This window comes from Scyliorhinus torazame, chromosome 14, assembly GCF_047496885.1.
Source record: "Scyliorhinus torazame isolate Kashiwa2021f chromosome 14, sScyTor2.1, whole genome shotgun sequence".
Taxonomy (NCBI): Eukaryota; Metazoa; Chordata; class Chondrichthyes; order Carcharhiniformes; family Scyliorhinidae; genus Scyliorhinus; species Scyliorhinus torazame.
Window position 1 is genome coordinate 214,859,246 of NC_092720.1, and position 20,643 is coordinate 214,879,888.

Here is a 20,643-nt window from a genome sequence, read left to right on the forward strand (position 1 = left end):
CATTGAAGCCTACTTGTGACAATAAGCGATTTTCATTTCATAAAAGGAGACAATTTAACTGGGCTATTTTGAGTCAAGGAGTGAGCACATTAACTACTAAACACAAGGAAATGATAAAACACATATTCGCCCAGATTAGAAGTGAAGTGAGAATTGAGTCCAAAGATTCACCGTCTCGCCAGCCCGGCGTGGCACCCCCCCCCCCCCACTGGCTGCGGGATTCTCCGTTGCCGCGGTTGGCCAATGGGGTTTCCCATTATGGCCACCCCTCGCCATCGGGAAACCTACGAGCGGGTGTGCAGCCGGCGAAGCGGATGTTTCAAACGAATTATATGAAACAGTCCTTGACTCATGAGGTGTAGACGAATCAGCATTGCCACCATTGGTGAATCGTCGGTTTCAAGGTTCCAATGTTCTGCTGTTTGGCTGAGACGCTTCCCTGTTTCAGCTGTCTTTGCTGACTTGGCTTACTTCCACAATCAGAGAGCGAGATACCTGCAAAAATAATTTTGCTGGGTGCTGCTGCTGGCTGGCTTTTTGCTTTTGTGTCACATGCACACTTAACACCTTCAGCACTGGTTCACACACATACAAACTGGCTTTTATCCCAGTCTTTGCATATTCCTAATGGCATAATCCATCTGGGACATTGTGCACAGGATAGTTCTTGTTTTGATGATACGCATCTCCCATTATCCCCATCAGAGATGGCAATTAGTTTTGGTATACTTTAGAAGTATCCTTGTCTGGAAACAGGATGGTTCTACTGTCTTGCTCAGAGTATCATCCAGCACCAATGAAGCTGGTGACTGACTTTACATCCTCCGCCATCTTTGTATGCACATTTTTTAAAAACTCACAGGTCTTTATTAAAATTCAATATTTTCACATGTAATTCAGTGTTGTTCCTTCGTTATTGTGACAGACTACACTTTAAAAAAATACTTCATTTAGCCATTGGTAGTACAGAACTTGAGCATCCCTCTTTTTCAACAATACTATCATTGTGAACTCTTCAGGACAGACTCGCAAGAATGCACATTGAAAAGGGAACAACAATTTGTACTGCATGAGAAGAGAGAGAGGGTCAATTGGTTGGAAAATGAACTCTGGTAGAAGAATTCACCGGGGAAACATTTAACTGCCAAGCTTTTTTTAAAGTTCAACCAGGCAGAATGACTGCACAAGGAATGGCCAAGGTGAGTGAAACAGTGAATGTCTGTACCCCCACTCCCCCAAGCGTTTGTTGAGTTGCAAATGGCAATACGTGGGGAGGCTATTTCTGCCTGCAAAGTACAAGGCCCTGTGTGTGAGTAGATGTGGCTTCTACCACCCGTAAGTGGGCCACACATGCAGCCTAACTGATAATCTTAAATTGGTTGCCAACCTAATTTCTAACACAATCAGGATTGTTCAGCAAGTGCTGTCCAAATACTTTATTGGCTGTGAGACGCTGCAAGGCGTCAGGTGGGTCAAGCACCATATAAAGCAGTATTTCACTTGCACCTCTTCCAATCTGGTCTGTTGCATTCGCTGCTCCCAATGTGGTCTCCTCTATATCGGAGAGACCAAACTCAGACTGGGTGATCGCTTTGCTGAGCACCTTCGGTCTGTGCGCATTCAGGACCCTGACCTTCCCGTTGCTTGCCATTTTAACACAAGACCCTGCTCCCAGGCCCACATGTCTGTCCTTGGCCTGCTGCAATGTTCCAGTGAAGCTCAACGCAAACTGGAGGAACAACATCTCATCTTCCGGTTAGGCACGCTCCAGCCTTCCGGTCTCAGCATCGAATTCAACAACTTCAGATGATGAGCTCTACCCCACCTAGACTCATTTGTTTTCATCCCATTTCATTTCAACTGTCTCTACCATTTCTTTCTTGTCTTTCTTAATATATATTTAACCCCCCCCCCCCCGTCACCGTGATCTTATCCACCTTTCCTTACGCCTTCTCCCCTTTGCTTTTCCCTTCCCCCACATCTCCATCTGTCACAGTTTACCCTCTGATGTTAGTTTCCCTGCTGTTTGGCCTTTCATACCTTTTGTCCTCTCTGGGGACTGCCATGAACACTCTTTCCCCTTGGTTTCTGTGGCCATTAGCACCCCGTTTCCCTGGGTTTCTGGGATTATGACTCATCTTTCATTCTCACTCCACAGTATAAATATTTCCCACTTTCTCTGTCTGTTAGCTTTGACAAAGAGTAATCGGACTCGAAACGTTAGCTCTTTTCTCTCCCTACAGATGCTGCCAGACCTGCTGAGATTTTCCAGCATTTTCTCTTTTGTTTCAGATTCCAGCATCCACAGTAATTTGCTTTTATCCATATCAATGTAAGTCTCTTTTTAAGCTTATGTGGATTTGGAAATTTCTAGATTCATAGAATTTATAGTGCAGAAGGAGGCCATTTGGCCCGTCGAGTCTGCACCTACTTAAGCCCACACTTCCACCCTATCCCCGTAACCACGTAACCAAGCAACCCTACCTAACCTCAGGGCAATTTGGCATGGCCAATCCACCTAACCTGCACATCTTGGAAATGCAACCAGGAGAAAGTCCATAGAACCACAGAACCCTTACAGCGCTGAAGGAGGTCAGTCAATTGACTCTCCGAAAGAGCTCTCTACCTAGACCCACTTCCCTGCTTTATCCTCGTAACCCCACCTAACCTGCACATCCCCGGACACCGAGGGACAATTTTAGCATAGCCAATCCACCTAACTAGCACATCTTTGGACTGTGGGTGGAAACCGGAGCACCCGGAGGAAACCCACAGACAGTGACCCGCAATTGAACCGGGTCCCTGGCGCTGTGAGGTAGCAGTGCTAACCACTGTGCCACAGTGCAGCCCTAAAGAACTTGTGTTTTTAAACAAATAAATGTGTCATCTTCTCAAATAATTTGTACTGTAGCAGGATGGCATTTTCATATTTTCGCCATTTATATAATCCTGGCCTTAACTGTTTTCCCGTCAGTTCTGGCTTGTTTAACTTCCTCATTCATTATCATTTCCTGGTCCTCATGCTCATGTTTGATGAGAAGTGAAGGATGGCTGTATCAAATCCACATTTTGCATTCACGCACACTTTATCAACAATAAAATGGCAAAATTCCTCAGGATTCCTGATCATCCTCTGGAACAACATGAGCACTGATTGCTGTAGATGAAATCCGAGCGACTGGGAATGTAGGTCCACCACATGTCCTTTCAGCAAACCAATTGTGTGCAGCCATTAAAAGCTCAGGAGAACATCAAGAACCATATAATTACTGATGGTGATAGCTTGTTCCTCAAATGCCAGAGCGATTTTTTTGTTGTTGTTTTTTTAATGTGCTTAAGTGCATTCTGTCCCTGATTTCTAGACGTTATCTCTGGTGCCAAAGCTACAGGCAATATAATTACAAAGAAAAGTCAAATAGCTCATGAAATATTTCTGAAGTCACGCAATAAATGTTTGATGCACGATCAATGACCACTAAAGCGAGGTTGTAGTCCAACTGAAGGCTTTAATAAGCTAGATGTTTCCCCCAGCAGCTCAGGTACAGAATGAAGGCTGCTGGGGCGGCACGGGCTCTTATACCCCGCCTTGCAGGGCGGAGCTATTATACACTCTAGCCAATAGAAAGCATACAGTTTCCACCAATGGTGCTTTCGCCTATCAGGTACTGTAATACCTCTAATAACACAATGTTTAATGTGCTTCGCTGTGGTAATTTACTGATGGTGATGTGGTTTTGTAATATTTTCTTTATCATCACCTGCGAGAGTACGCTTTCTCTTAAGGACAGAAGAAATAGGACCAGGAACAGGTCATTTGGTCCCTCTTCCATTGAACTAAATCATGGCTAATCTTCTACTTCAACCCCCTCCCCCCCCACCCCACCCCACCCCACATTATCCTCACAGTTTTGTTGTAATACAGATCTTAAATATAATAGGAAATGAGGAAATGTCCCGACTAAAAGGAGATTTCGAAACACGGGGTCATAAATATGAGTGCAAATGAATCTTGAGCGTGAGGAGTGATACGGAACTCTCTGCTATGTGAAGTGTTTGAGGTGAATAGAATAGATAAGGGGTAGCTATGTAAATGCACGAGGGAGAAAGGAACAGCAGAATATCCTGGTGGGGTAAATGAAGAGGGGTAGCTCACGAGAAACTCAAACACCGGTCTGAGTGTTCTTCAATACGATGTGAAAAAGAGAAAATTCCAAGAAGGGATTTTGGAGAAACGTCTTTTCCCAGAATGTGGCAGTGAGTGTATGAAATGTGTGCGGCGGAATTCTCTGTCCCTGAGACTCAGTGTTGACCTGGGCCAGGATTCGTGGAATTCTCCGACAGCAAAACTGTCACACCTGGACAGTTAACGGGTTAGCATCAGCACCACGGGGAACTCAATCCATTCCAATGAGAAATGGTGCAGGATTCATCGGATTTACAACTGACACTCAGGAGGCTGACACACTCACCATCCCAGCCACAAGATGGCAGTGAGGAGAGCGGCATCCCGTTTTACAGACGCTGAGCTGAAGATGATTAGCTCTACCCCACCGAGATCCATTTGTTTTCATCCCATTTCATTTCAACTGTCTGTTACCATTTCTTTCTTTCTTGTCTTTCTTAATATATATTTAACCCCCCCACGTTTCCTTACCCTTTCTCCCCTTTGCTTCCCCCTTCCCCTCCCCCACATCTACATCTGTCACAGTTTACCCTCTGATGTTAGTTTCTCTGCTGTTTGGCCTTTCACATCATTTGTTCTCCCCGGGGACTGCCATTAACACTCTGTTCCCTTGGTTTCTGTGGCCATTAGCACCCGGTTTCCCTGGGTTTCTGTGGCTATGACTCATCTTTCATTCTCACTCCACAGTATAAATATTTCCCACTTTCTCTGTTAGCTTTGACAAAGGGTCATCGGACTCGAAACGGTAGCTCTTTCCTCTCCCTACAGATGCTGCCATACTGTGGAATGGAAGAACGTTGTGCTTGGCTCAGGGACCACGGTTCAGCCAATTCTCCCCGCTCTGGCGTCCCACCCCCTCAACCTCCAACACCCCAGGGACCTAAAGAGATTGTGTGATGGAATGGCCAGCTCGCACGCAGGGGAATTGAAAGGGCTACTGCAGGCAGGAGTCAGATGTTGTGGAGCAGGTTGTCATCATCCTCCATCCTATGGCCATCGTTGTATTGGGTCTCCGCGTTGGCCTGTGCCCTCCGGATAGGCGTCACAGCCACAACCGCAGCCGATAACCCCTGTCGCCCAGCAGCCAGGACCCCAGCCGGGGGTGGGCCTTGAAGAGGCCGGAAACGTTGAGTGTGCCAGGATGAAGGTGTCAAGCACAGACATGTACCTTGCACAGCTGATGGTCACACAGAAGCTGCTCGTTCATCGAGTGGAACCCCTTTTTGCTTTGTGCAGAGCGGCCTGTCATCTGTAGGTGCTTGCAGGGGGACATGTATCCTGTCGATCACCCCCTGGACCCGGGATATCCTATCGATGCCGGCAGACCCCGCTGCCTGGGCATCCTGGTGGGCTCTGTCCACATTGAAATGGATGTATTGAGCCGACTGAGCAGATAGGGCCTCCATGGCGGCGCAGATGCACCTGTGCACCGAGGTGTGTGAAATCCCAGACAGGTCCCCACTCGGTGCCTGGAAGGAGCCTGTGGCGTAAAGATTCAGGGCAACCATCACCTTGATAGGCCACTCCCCCATGCCCCGACTGTGTCACCATCTGGCAGATATGTCGGACTGTCCCCTGCTCAGTTAGAGTGCCGGGTCGAGAGGTCCTCGAATGACAAGGGTTACTGGAACACACGAGGCCTTATTCGGCGCCTCCTTTGAAACTCCGCCTCCTTGGCCTCTTGGGCGGCTCGCTCTCCATTTGGAGCAGGCTCTACTGCTGCGGCTTCCTCCTCCTCGAGCAGCTCCCGCTCGTACAGCAGCAGAACATCCCCAGGGCTGCGGCGACCAGCAGGAAGGCCACCATTGCTGGTTGTGTTCCAATATCCATTGCCTGCAGTGTAATGTAATTTGGAAGAACACAAGCTGCCACTTGATGCAGTTTTGAGTGAAAGATGCTCCAAACTTTGAAGTGAGTTCAATGTGTTTCATTGAACTATTAGCACAGTTCTCAATGAGGTTCAAATCTCTGCTAATCTAAATGTAGTAACTCAGTCTAACTGAACCAGCCTTGCTCTAAGCCACGTGCTGGGGTGTGATGCTGAGGATACACCCTGTCTCACTCTGTAGATGTTGGTCTGTGGAAAGAGGCGGGGTGTGAGTGCCTCATCCCTTTTATAGTGAGATACCACCCCTCAGTGTCCTGACTGCTCATTGGTCGTGTCCAAATTCTGTGTGTTCATTAGCTGCATGTTTGCATATCATGACATGCAGTGGGTGAAAGGCCGACATGTTAGCATGGTGTGTACCCCTGTGGCTAACCAGGTGCACCTGAGTACACAGTGCCCGGGTGGTACTGTGGACTCTGCCCCGCATGTTCCCCCACCCCAATCCCCGCACCCCTGCCCCGTCGGTGTCCGGCACCATGTCGCGTGATGGCCCGATGGCAGCTGGCGTCCGGTTTGGGGGCAGAGATGGTATGGTGGATGGTGGGGTGCAGACACCCATACGTGTCAGGCGTGCTCATTATATGTGAACGGCATTGACTGTACGTGTGGAGTGGAACACATTGACGCTGCTGTTGAGGCAACGGACAATTGCGATTTGGCGTCAAACCGGCACCCACCATGATTTTAGCGTCTCTGTTTCCTGATTTCGGCGTCAGCTAACGGGGAATCCCGCCCATGGTTTTTGTCCCCTTTATGGGGCGATCTGCCGAATGAGTCACATGACCCGGGTGACCAATCAGGGACCAGTGGGTGAGTATCACCCTCGCAAGTCTGGGTTTCTGTGTCAGTTTGATCCTGGAAGCTGATTGGCAGCCACAAGGCTGCACGATTCTGCATTGTAGTTATTGTAGCTTGAATGGCCTCCTCCTGCTTCTATACCCTCTGTACGTTTCTATGTATATGTAAATAAACATTGCGTTTTTTATTTACCTAGCTGGTGCACGAGAAATATTACAGAATGACCTGATTCAGTGCTGTGAACTCTATGTAACAATATGGAAATAGACCAGTGATATTCTACCAAGTCACTGGGTGGCATTTTCTAATATCTTACATCATCGGTGGAACAATGAATGGTGCAGGAAACAGATGGGAAATTCATGGGCGATTCTCCCATCCCTGCCTCATGCAAGGCCCCCCTATTGGTAGCAATGGAAAATTCGCCAATTTGCCTGCTAAATATCTGATGCCAAGAGGCTTTAAAGAGGGAATTTCACCATCAGAGCAGAGCAGATCGTGGACCAACAAATCAGTGTCCTTAGAAGCCGTTTTTTCATTCCTTGGTATTTGTGACTAACATAAAGCCCGGGCTGAACGTGCACAGTTCTGGTAGACCCACACTGGACATTATGATAGTTGGGATCAAGTGAGAGGCATCCTTTATTCACATCTGAACCAGACTTTTGGACCATCAACGTCTGCAAATAAGAGGCCTGCTCTTTCCTGCAATATTGGTTTGCGGTGATGGCAGCCAGCACCGGCCATGTTTACCTCGGGGAAAATCAACAGAGATTAAAATCACGCCCAACTCTTCACCTGCTTCCCAAGGCACCTTCCCGTACAACCTCAGAAGGTGCAAAACCTCCTCCCTCCTCCACTTTCAGGTTAAGCAGTGTTTCACTTGCACCTCCAGTTTAATCTTCCGTATTGGGGTTGGTGGGACCTCTACAAACGGGATGGTCTACATCTGGACCAGGGTGGTACCAATATCCTGGGGGGGGAAATTTGCTAATGCTCTTCGGGAGGGTTTAAACTAGTTCAGCAGGGGCTTGGGAACCTGAATTGTAGCTCCAGTAGAAGGAGGTTGAGAGTAGTGAGGTCATGAGTAAGGTTTCAAAGTTGCAGGAGTGTACCGGCAGGCAGGAAGGTGGTTTAAAGTGTGTCTTCTTCAATGCCGGGAGCATCCGGAATAAGGTGGGTGAACTTGCGGCATGGGTTGGTACCTGGGACTTCGATGTTGTGGCCATTTCGGAGACATGGATAGAGCAGGGACAGGAATGGTTGTTGCAGGTGCCGGGGTTTAGATATTTCAGTAAGCTCAGGGACGGTGGTAAAAGAGGGGGAGGGGTGGCATTGTTAGTCAAGGACAGTATTACGGTGGCAGAAAGGACGTTTGATGAGGACTCGTCTACTGAGGTAGTATGGGCTGAGGTAAGAAACAGGAAAGGTGAGGTCACCCTGTTAGGGGTTTTCTATAGGCCTCGGAAAAGTTCCAGAGATGTAGAGGAAAGGATTGCAAAGATGATTCTGGATAGGAGCGAAAGCAACAGGGTAGTTGTTATGGGGGACTTTAACTTTCCAAATATTGACTGGAAACGCTATAGTTTGAATACTTTAGATGGGTCCGTTTTTGTCCAATGTGTGCAGGAGGGTTTCCTGACACAGTATGTAGATAGGCCAACGAGAGGCGAGGCCATATTGGATTTGGTACTGGGGAATGAACCAGGACAGGTGTTAGATTTGGATGTCGGTGAGCACTTTGGTGATAGTGACCACAATTCGATTACGTTTACTTTAGTGATGGAAAGGGATAGGTATATACCGCAGGGCAAGAGTTATATCTGGGGGAAAGGCAATTATGATGCGATGAGGCAAGACTTAGGATGCATCGGATGGAGAGGAAATCTGCAGGGGATGGGCACAATGGAAATGTGGAGCTTGTTCAAGGAACAGCTACTGCGTGTCCTTGATAAGTATGTACCTGTCAGGCAGGGAGGAAGTGGTCGAGCAAGGGAACCGTGGCTTACTAAGGCAGTCAAAACACTTGTCAAGAGGATGAAGAAGACTTATGTAAAGATGAGACATGAAGGTTCAGTTAGGGCGCTCGAGAGTTACAAGTTACCTAGGAAGGACCTAAATAGAGAGCTAAGAAGAGCCAGGAGGGGACATGAGAAGTCTTTGGCAGGTAGGATCAAGGATAACCCTAAAGCTTTCTATAGATATGTCAGGAATAAAAGAATGACTAGGGTAAGAGTAGGGCCAGTCAAGGACAGTAGTGGGAAGTTGTGCTTGGAGTCCGAGGAGATAGGAGAGGTGCTGAATGAATATTTTTCGTCAGTATTCACACAGGAAAAAGACAATGTTGTCGAGGAGAATACTGATATTCAGGCTACTAGACTAGAAGGGCTTGAGGTTCATAAGGAGGAGGTGTTCACAATTCTGGAAAGTGTGAAAATAGATAAGTCCACTGGGCCGGATGGGATTTAACCCAGGATTCTCTGGGAGGCTAGGGAGGATTGCTGAGCCTTTGGCTTTGAACTTTAAGTCATCTTTGTCTACAGGAATAGTGCCAGACGACTGGAGGATAGCAAATGTTGTCCCCTTGTTCAAGAAGGGGAGTAGAGACAACCCCGGTAACTATAGACCAGTGAGCCTTACTTCTGTTGTGGGCAAAATCTTGGAAAGGTTTATAAGAGATAGGGTGTATAATCATCTGGAAAAGAATAATTTGATTAGACATAGTCAACACGGTTTTGTGAAGGGTAGGTCGTGCCTCACAAACCTTATTGAGTTCTTTGAGAAGGTGACCAAACAGGTGGATGAGGGTAAAGCAGTTGATGTGGTGTATATGGATTTCAGTAAAGCGTTTGATAAGGTTCCCCACGGTAGGCTACTGCAGAAAATACGGAAGCATGGGATTCAGGGAGATTTAGCAGTTTGGATCAGAAATTGGCTACCTGGAAGAAGACAAAGGGTGGTGGTTGATGGGAAGTGTTCAGACTGGAGTCCAGTTACTAGTGATGTACCACAAGGATCTGTTTTGGGGCCACTGCTGTTTGTCATTTTTATAAATGACCTGGAGGAGGGCGTAGAAGGATGGGTGAGTAAATTTGCAGATGACACTAAAGTCGGTTAAGTTGTGGACAGTGCGGAAGGATTTTACAAGTTACAGAGGGACATAGATAAGCTGCAGCGCTGGGCTGAGAGGTGGCAAATGGAGTTTAATGCAGAAAAGTGTGAGGTGATTCATTTTGGAAGGAATAACAGGAAGACAGAGTACTGAGCTAAGGGTGAGAGTCTTAGCAGTGTGGATGAGCAGAGAGATCTCGGTGTCCATGTACATAGATCCCTGAAAGTTGCCACCCAGGTTGAGAGGGTTGTTGAGAAGGCGTACGGTGTGTTAGCTTTTATTGGTAGAGGGATTGAGTTTCGGAGCCATGAGGTCATGTTGCAGCTGTACGAAACTCTGGTGCGGCCGCATTTGGAGTATTGCGTGCAATTTTGGTCGCCGCATTATAGGAAGGATGTGGAAGCATTGGAAAGGGTGCAGAGGAGATTTACCAGAATGTTGCCTGGTATGGAGGGAAGATCTTATGAGGAAAGGCTGAGGGACTTGAGGCTGTTTTCGTTAGAGAGAAGGTTAAGAGGTGACTTAATTGAGGCATACAAGATGATCAGAGGATTGGATAGGGGGGACAGTGAGAGCCTTTTTCCTCGGATGGTGATGTCTAGCACGAGGGGACATAGCTTTAAATTGAGGGGTGATAGATATAGGACAGATGTCAGAGGTAGGTTCTTTATTCAGAGAGTAGTAAGGGCGTGGAATGCCCTGCCTGCAACAGTAGTGGACTCGCCAACACTAAGGGTATTCAAATGGTCATTGGATAGACATATGGACGATAAGGGAATAGTGTAGATGGGCTTTAGAGTGGTTTCACAGGTCGCCGCAACATCGAGGGCCGAAGGGCCTGTACTGCGCTGTTATGTTCGATGTATTCCGCTGCTCTCAATATGTAGACTAAACGCTCCCCAATTGGGGGACTGCTTTGCGGAACACCTTCACTCAGTCCGCAAGCGGGACTCTGGCTTGCCAGTTCAACTCAGTATCTTGCTCTCAAGCCCACATGTCAGTCCTTGGCCTACTGCAAGGCTCCAGAGAAGTCCAATGCAAACTCGGGGGAGGGGGGGGGGTGGGGGGGGAGCAACCTCACCTTCAGTCCTCGGGATTCAACAATAAGTTCAGCAAATTTAGACTGTGACCTCTCTCAACCTTTTCGGATATCCCAAACACATTTTTTGCTCCAGTGCTAAAACCCTCCCTCCTCTCCCACTGGACCATCTGTCACTTGTTCTTGGGTTTTGCTTTCACTTCGCACTGACCTTTATTCTCCCACTAACACATTCTGACATTTTTGCTGCAATCTCTCCCAGCTCCTACCAATCACTAACCTTCTAATCTGTTCCAGCTCCGCCCCCCCCCCCCCCACATAATCCAAGACAATTCTCCCTCTCTTCAGCTCTGACGAAGAGTCATTCAGACTCAAAATGTTAACTCTCTTTTCTCTCTCCACAGATGTTGCCAGGCCTGCTAAGGTTTTCCGGCATTTCCTGTTTCCAATTCCAGCATCCCCAGTATTTTGCTTTTATTCTTTAAAGATTATCAAAAAAATGTAAGTCATCCCAGTCCTGAGCTCTCTGACCTCACTGCTGACCCCAAACCCCAAACTGTGTCCCTGAGCCATTAGCTCGGGCTTTTGGACTACAAGCTGTAGCGATCCACCATGCGGATCTAGTGACGTCTCGCAACATTAAACATTAAAACGCAGCAGAAATTTGAGTTAAATGTCTCGGATGCAAATAAGAATCTTTTACTGCCTCTATTTGATTACAATTAGGAGATATTTAAATCTATTCTCAATAAATTTATTTATATGCCTGTGGCTTCACAGCGCCAGGGTCCCAGGTTCAATTCCCCGCTGGGTCGCTGTCTGTGCGGCGTCTGCACGTTCTCCCTGTGTCTGCGTGGGTTTCCTCCAGGTGCTCCGGTTTCCTCCCACAGTCCAAAGACGTGCAGGTTAGGTGGATTGACCATGATAAATTGCCCTTGGTGACCAAAAAAGTTAGGAGAGGTTATTGGGTTACAGGGATGGGGTGGAAGTGAGGGCTTGAGCGGGTCGGTGTAGACTGGCCTCCTTCTGCACTGTATGTTCTATGTTCTATGTTTCATGTTTGAATATTTGTGTATAAAGAACAATGAACAAAGAAATGTACAGCACAGGAACAGGCCCTTCGGCCCTCCAAGCCCGTGCGACCATGCTGCCCGACTAAACTACAATCTTCTACACTTCCTAGGTCCGTATTCCTCTATTCCCATCCTATTCATGTATTTGTCAAGATACCCCTTAAATGTCACTATCGTCCCTGCTTCCACCACCTGCTCCGGTAGCGAGTTCCAGGCACCCACTACCCTCTGTGTAAAAATATTTGCCTCGTACATCTACTCCAAACCTTGCCCCTCTCACCTTAAACCTATGCCCCCTAGTAATTGACCCCTCTACCCCAGGGAAAAGCCTCTGACTATCCACTCTGTCTATGCCCCTCATATCTTTGTAGACCTCTATCTGGTCGCCCCTCAACCTCCTTCGTTCCAGTGAGAACAAACCGAGTTTATTCAACCGCTCCTCATAGCTAATGCCCTCCATACCAGGCAACATTCTGGTAAATCTCTTCTGCACCCTCTCTAAAGCCTCCACATCCTTCTGGTAGTGTGGCGACCAGAATTGAACACTACTCCAAATGTGGCCTAACTAAGGTTCGATACAGCTGCAACATGACTTGCCAATTCTTATACTCAATGCCCCGGCCAATGAAGGCAAGCATGCCGTGTGCCTTCTTGACTACCTTCTCCACCTGTGTTTCCCCTTTCAGTGACCTATAGACCTGTACTCCTAGATCTCTCTGACTTTCAATACAATTGAGGGTTCTACCATTCACTGTATATTCCCTACCTGCATTAGACCTTCCAAAATGCATTACCTCACATTTGTCCGGATTAAACTCCATCTGCCATCTCTCCGCCTAAGTCTCCAAACAATCTAAATCCTGCTGTATCCTCTGACAGTCCTCATCGCTATCCACAATTCCACCAACCTTTGTGTCGTCTGCAAACTTACTAATCAGACCAGTTACATTTTCCTCCAAATCATTTATATATACTACAACAGCAATGGTCCCAGCACTGATCCCTGTGGAACACCACTGGTCACAGCCCTCCAATTAGAAAAGCATCCTTTCATTGCTACTCTCTGCCTTCTATGACCTAGCCAGTTCTGTATCCACCTTGCCAGCTCACCCCCTGATCCCGTGTGACTTCACCTTTTGTACTAGTCTACCATGAGGGACCTTGTCAAAGGCCTTACTGAAGTCCATATAGACAACATCCACTGCCCTACCTGCATCAATCATCTTTGTGACCTCCTCGAAAAACTCTATCAAGTTAGTGAGACACGACCGCCCCTTCACAAAACCATGCTGCCTCTCACTAATACGTCCATTTGCTTCCAAATGGGATTAGATCTTGTCTCGAAGAATTCTCTCCAGTAATTTCCCTACCACTGAAGTAAGGCTCACCGGCCTGTAGTTCCCTGGATTATCCTTGCTACCCTTCTTAAACAGAGGAACAACATTGGCTATTCTCCAGTCCTCCGGGACATCACCTGAAGACAATGAGGATTCAAAGATTTCTGTCAAGGCCTCAGCAATTTCCTCTCCAGCCTCCTTCAGTATTCTGGGGTAGATCCCATCAGGCCCTGGGGACTTATCTACCTTAATATTTTTTAAGACGCCCAACACCTCGTCTTTTTGGATCTCTATCTACACACCCTTCAACATCTACCAATTCCTTCTCTTTGGTGAATACTGATGCAAAGTATTCATTTAGTACCTCGCCCATTTCCTCTGGCTCCACACATAGATTCCCTTGCCTATCCTTCAGTGGGCCAACCCTTTCCCTGGCTACCTCTTGCTTTTTATGTACGTGTAAAAAGCCTTGGGATTTTCCTTAACCTTATTTGCCAATGACTTTTCATGACCCCTTCTAGTCCTCCTGACTCCTTGCTTAAGTTCCTTCCTACTTTCCTTATATTCCACACAGGCTTCGTCTGTTCCCAGCCTTTTAGCCCTGAGAAATGCCTCCTTTTTCTTTTTGACGAGGCCTACAACATCTCTTGTTATCCAAGGTTCCTGAAAATTGCCGTATTTATCCTTCTTCCTCACAGGAACATGCCGGTCCTGAATTCCTTTCAACTGACACTAGAAAGCCTCCCACATGTCAGATGTTGATTTGCCCTCAAACATCCGCCCCCAATCTAGGCTCTTCAGTTCCCACCTAATATTGTTATAATTAGCCTTCCCCAAATTTAGCACATTCATCCTAGGACCACTCTTATCCTTGTCCACCAGCACTTTAAAAACTTACTGAATTGTGGTCACTGTTCCCGAACTGCTCCCCTACTGAAACTTCTACCACCTGGCCGGGCTCATTCCCCAATACCAGGTCCAGTACCGCCCCTTCCCTAGTTGGACTGTCTACATATGCTATGGAATGCAATTCTGTGCTATTATCAGGACTAGTTTTTACCAGTTTGCTGCTGACTTTGCTTTATCCATATACTGCACAATATTGCCTTCATATTGCTAGGGTGCTTATTTCAACCTTGATCTTGATTACTGGTGCACCTCAATTCTTAATATGAAACTACCTTTAAAATCTGTTCATGAGAGCAATAGTTTGTTCATTTTGCCAGCAAAATGTTGTTTTTATCTCCAATTAGTTTGTGGATGTGTCAGGCTTTTGTGCCTCTGTCTAAGTTACATGTTTTGTCATGACCTAAGGTTATGAGTGCTGAAATCCTTATTTTAAAATGGGTATTAAAACTGGGCTTTAATATTTACATTAAAATAGCCTTTTTACCTATCAGAAAATAGTTGATGACGATCACTGGCCCAGTGACATTATCACTGTTTTACCGGGCAGTGTAATTATTGGGAGATGTTGTGACCCTGGCCATTGGAAATGTACTAATCATGTTACAAAGAGGTGGTAAATGAGTTGAATGTCTTGCAAACAGATTTCCCAAAGATATAATGTTGGCAACTGAAAACAGCATGGCACACAACGCATGAATGTTGCTGCAAATCTGCGCACGGCAAGGTCATTCAAGCAGCAATGAACTGTTTGTCTATTTTCAATCAGAGTAACCATTCTTCACGGAATTTTTGATCACCCAGGAAGATGGGGCTTATCCTGGCCAAGGTAGTCTCCTGGTTAAGCAACGGCTCAAATGTTCACGCCTCTTTTCCAATCCCTTCAAGCTTCGCCCCTCCCTCTGTGATCTCTGACAGACCCAAAGCCGCCGGGGGGGGGGGTGTCTGCTCTCCACTAATCCCAGCCCCTTGAGCGCATCCTCGATCAGTTGCTCCCCCCCATTGGCGGCTGTGCCTTCAGCTGCCTGGGACCCGATTTCCGAGATCGGCTCGGGAAACCACCCCTCCACCCATCTCTCCACCTTTCCCCTCTCTCCTCCCTCCTTCAGGACATTCGCTAAAGGAGGGCAAGCTTTTGGTGAGCTGACCTAATTTCTCTGTGTCATATTTGTTTTCAAGTTCCTCTGTGAAGCGCCTTGGGATGTTTTATTATGTTAAAGATGCTTTATAAATAGAAATTGCTGCTTTTGGCATAAACCGAGCAACTTCTCTGCCAGACAGAATCCTGTGGGGTTGAATGGAATGCTGATCTGCTACTCGGACTGCTGGCGCTCTCTGTTTACTCAGCATCTGGGACTTCACCAGCACATGGGCTTGTCACAGGGGCCGAATGCGGGTGCCGAGCTGCTGTGAGGGGTGGCTGGGAAACCGGGTAGTGGGGAGGGGTGGGAGGGGAATCTTTCAATAGCTGCGGGCGATAAATATCCCGCCGTTAGGATGCGTGCCCAAGGAAGCTGGCAACTCAGCCGTGGCAAAGCCACCAATAAAGGTGGCCTCTGCTGAGACTGCAAGGAGAATGCTCCATATACATGTGCTCTCGAAGAGCTGGGGCCAGGCAGGCAGGCCCTGGCAATTGCAGGGGTGAAACCTCCAGTGGTGGCATCAGAAATGGCCTGGTGAAGCCCTCAATGCGACATGGGTCCTCCAGGAAAGAAGGCTGCTAGTTCTCTGGGAAGCCATGGGAAGGGGGGGGGGGTTGTGTGCTTTGACAGTTTCCCCATTATTAGATATGATTCCACAACTGGGCAGCACTTGCTGAGCAATCCTGAGTACACTAATAGCTACACAATCATCCCAATTTAAGTTCATCAGTCGAGTCCCGAATGTGGCTCATTTACACTTGCTACATTCATACACAGGGACTGCAAACAGAAGGAAGATGTTCAAACCTTATGCAATTTTCTTTTAATTACCTGGAGAGTTGGGGAGCCTATAACGTCCCACTGATTTTTCCATTGTAACACTTTTGCAAATGGGAATCAACTTGCCAACCAGTCGGCACCCCTGCAGTCAACATTGTTGTGACAATTTGAAATTTGGCATTCTTGCATTTGTCCTGATGAGTGCAATAATGTCTCTCTCTCTCTCTTTTCAGCAATATTCTGTGCTTCCATGCGACATAATTATCTTAATTGGCCACCCACTTCTGGTTGGGAGGGTGGTGGTGTGGGTGGCGGGTGAGGATGGCAGCGTTGGCAAAATCTGGACCCGCTTTCTCCGATCAGCTAGGCTTCGCTATGTGAACATTCACCCACCACCCCACACTCCCTGACCAGATCTGTTTTGTTTGATCTTGATTTCATTGTTGGATGTAGTTTCTCACGGTTTTTGTTTTTTTACGAGTTTCTCTGCTGCCAGATTTTATTTTGTCCCTGAATGAGCACCGCTGCCTCTCAAGGTTATTGCATGAATGAAAGTGACTGAAGCTTGAATAGTGCGTCTACTTCACCTGGGGGGCCGGTTTGAGGCACGGGGAGATGGACAGAGCTGAGATTTTATCTATTGGAATAAATCCAATGCTTTGAAGAAAAAAGTTAACTGTTACTGATTTTATCGACTTCACTGCCAGGAAGGCCACAAATATTCTGGAGACGTTTGCATAGAATGAAAAGAGCGAATGTGTTGGCCAACGTGGTGCTTTTTTACCCAGAGTCCTTTGCGACAAGGTTCAGGCCCACTCTTGGCCATAGGCCAATGTGCACATCCGTAAATGTCACGCCGATGACTTTGACAATTCCTTGACTTCTGATGGAAATGCAGATTGAGTTGAGCGAGGGTCATTCAATGCCTTCGCTGCAGCTCAACTTGCTCTCGCGGTTAGGCTTCCAGGAGCCTTTATGCCAGCTGGAATTAGCGTTTTTGTCTCCCAAATGCTATTACTGGACCCATTGGGTTTCATTGTGTCAGCTCTGGCTCAGTGGTTAGCATTCCTGTCTTTGTGTGGGAATCCTGTTGGGAGGTAGTGGTGTCGGGGTATTGTCGCTGGTCTGGTAATCCAGAGAGCCAGGGTGGGGACACGGGTTCGAATCCCACCATGGCAGATGGGGAAATGTGAATTTCATTGAAACCTGGAATAAAAAATCTAACAGTGACTATGAAACGATTGTCATAAAAACCCTACTGGTTCACTAATCCCCTTTATATCTGACTCCAGACCCACAGCAATGTCACTGACTGCCCTCAGAAATGGCTGAGCAAGCCACTCAGTTTTAGGGATGGGTAAGAGACGCTGGTCTTGCCATCAATGCCCACGTCCCATGAATGAATTTTTAAGATATTGTTGACGCTTCCCACATCCGTGCTCTGAAATCCCTTGGACGGCCGGGCGGGGGGGGGCTTTTCCACTTGTTTTCTGCCGGCGGAGGTGGCTTGCCGTTGGTGGGATTTTCTGCTCCCGCCGATTTGCGAAATTCACACCCACCGCTGCTGGGGAACCCTGTGCGGGATGAAGAAGGGTGCAGGACGGGAAGATCGCGGCATCGGGAAGAGCTGGAAAATTCAGCCCCCTGTCCTCTCCAATGGATACAACAGGTTTCACATAACTATTTTGATAAAAGGGCAGGGGATTTCTCCCTGGTGCTCTTCTCAATTATTACCCCTCATTTCACGTTACGAAGCAAAAAAGATGATCTGATCACGGTGCTGTTAGTGGAAGCTGCCTATGTGCAAATTTGTTTCTGAGTTTCCTACATTACACTTCACTGGCTCGACTTTCACTTGGGACATCCTGAGATTGTAAAAGATGAAAGTCTTCTTATCAATGGCTGTGTTCCATTGCCACCTGTCTGGAAGGAGAGTGGTATAATGGAAGGATGTCAGCCGACATAAAGTGCACTGCACTCACCCAACTCCAATCTTCTCAGTCAGCGTTGATGGTCTGTTCCATGCTGTGACAATTCAATTCAATTCGATACTAAATCCTGGAAAGTACGATCCTGGGAATTAAACACATATTCGATTGACACTCGTGGTAGTTTAGTAGTAGAATCTATTAGAAGCAATGGGAGTAAAGGCATTCGGGTAGTAAACCTCCAACTGTTTTGTTCACAGATGGAGCTGAATTAAGTATGTATAACCTGATATTTAACACGGAAACCAATCGCTTCCTGCAAACAAGCGACACAAAGTGCCACAAATCAGTGTTCTGAAGTGCTATCCACCCAGAGGTTTGTTTAGCCGGCATCTCAACAGCTTGCATTCATTCAGTATGTTTAACATAGAGAAACATCACAAGGTAGTCCACCCGAGCATTATTAGACAATAATGTGACGTCGTGCCGCGTGAGGAGGTATTTGGTCAGGTGACCAATACGTTTAGTCGATGAGATTGGTTTTCAGGAGCAACTTAAAGCAGGAGCAAGAGGGCATTGTGGAGTTGGAGAGATTTTGGGAGGGAACTTCAGGGTTAAGGCCCAGCAGATCAAGTGCCCTCTGGCCCAAGGGGCGGACTGTTCGGCCCCACCAGCCATCGGGCGGCAGGGTGGCACAGTGGTTAGCACTGCTGCCTCACAGCGCCAGGGACACTTATTCGATTCCGGCCTTGAGGGATTATCTGTGTGGAGTTTGCACTTTCTCCCCATGTCTGCATGGGTTTCCTCGGGGTGCTCCGGTTTCCTCCCACAGCCCAAACAGGCGGGGAAGCTGTCCCAGCCCACCCATGTCCAATTTTACCACTGCATTACATAGATTACATAGATTACATAGAACATACAGTGCAGAAGGAGGCCATTCGGCCCATCGAGTCTGCACCGACCCACATTAATCCCTCACTTCTACCCTATCCCCGCAACCCAATAACCCCTCCCAACCCTTATGGACACTACGGGCAATTTAGCATGGCCAATCCACCTAACCTGCACATCTTTGGACTGTGGGAGGAAACCGGAGCACCCGGAGGAAACCCACGCAGACACGGGGAGAACGTGCAGACTCCGCACAGACAGTGACCCAGCGGGGAATCGAACCTGGGACCCTGGCGCTGTGAAGCCACAGTGCTATCCACTTGTGCTACCGTGCTGCCCCAATTATTGGATCTCCGTGCTGCATTCTGGATCTCAATTCATACAATTCTTAGCTAGGCCCAGTTTAACTTTGCTGCTACTCTGTGAGGGTTTGTTCAGGCTGTGTGTGCAGCTGTGTTGTGTCCATGCCATTGTAGATGTAGTCACAGGAGATGAGAGCAAACATGTAACAGCAAATCTCCCCTGTCTTTGGGATCGCAGAGGCTTCCAGAGTTATCAAACCCGGCTTTCCGATTCGACAATGAGCCAAGTAAAGAGAGAGAGAGAGATTCTCTCAAGATTGAGCCTTTGACCTGCCTTGATTGACAGTCCTGGGCTTCGAGGCCCCTGAGGCTGCGATGAATAAGAAATCCCTGCCACATCTGCAGTTCACTTGCTTCAACCGTTTAGCTGTATATTGTGCATTGAGCCATGCACAAGGAACGGAAGTGCCCGAGTTACATTTATCGAAGGTATATTCAGAGGGGGACATAAATTTCAGATAATTGGTAAAGAGCGAAGGGAAGATGAGAATCTTTCAATGCAGTGAATTGTTGTGACCTGGGATGCACTGGCTGAAAGACAGAAGAAGACAGGTGTAACACTCAAAAAGGAATGGGATAAATATTTGGGCTGGGAGGAAGGCTAATTGGATGGTTCTTTCAATGAGACAAAAGGAGCTGAATGTCCTCTGTTCTGCAACAAAAAGAATGAAAGTAACTCGAATAATTCCAATATTCAAGGGAAATATTAAACCTAGAAACTGGATAAGTTTGGGCTGGTCCGGGCGTTGAAGTGCTAAAAGTCTGAATGTTCATAGAATTTACAGTGCAGAAGGAGGCCATTTGGCCCATCGAGTCTGCATCGGCTCTTGGAAAGAGCACCCTACCCAAGCCCACAACTCCACCCTATCCCCGTAAACCAGCAACCCCAGCTAACCTAAGGGCAATTTAGCCTGGCCAATCCACCTAACCTGCACATCTTTGGACTGTGGGAGGGAACCGGAGCACCCGGAGGAAACCCACGCACACACGGGGAGAACGTGCAGACTCCGCACAGACAGTGACCCAAGCCGGGTATTGAACCTGGGGCCCTGGCGCTGTGAAGCAACTGTGCTAACCACTGTTGCCCTGAATGGTGGACCCCTTGAATGTCAATAAACACTCCCTGAGGCGCAGTGCCCAGAGGTGACTGCAGATGGGCTCTGGTAGCCCATTTTACTTCATATCGCCAGTGGGATTTGTCTTT

At 47.5% G+C, this 20,643-nt stretch overlaps 1 long non-coding RNA gene across 1 annotated transcript in view; it reads right to left on the minus strand.

Annotated features, from left to right (window-relative positions):
• Positions 1–20,643, minus strand: part of LOC140390494 (uncharacterized) — a 50,033-nt gene that overhangs the window by 27,274 nt on the left and 2,116 nt on the right. Inside the window, exon 2 of the long non-coding RNA XR_011934654.1 lies at positions 18,241–18,331. This is a non-coding gene — a long non-coding RNA (uncharacterized lncRNA). The remainder of the gene's footprint in view (positions 1–18,240; positions 18,332–20,643) is intronic.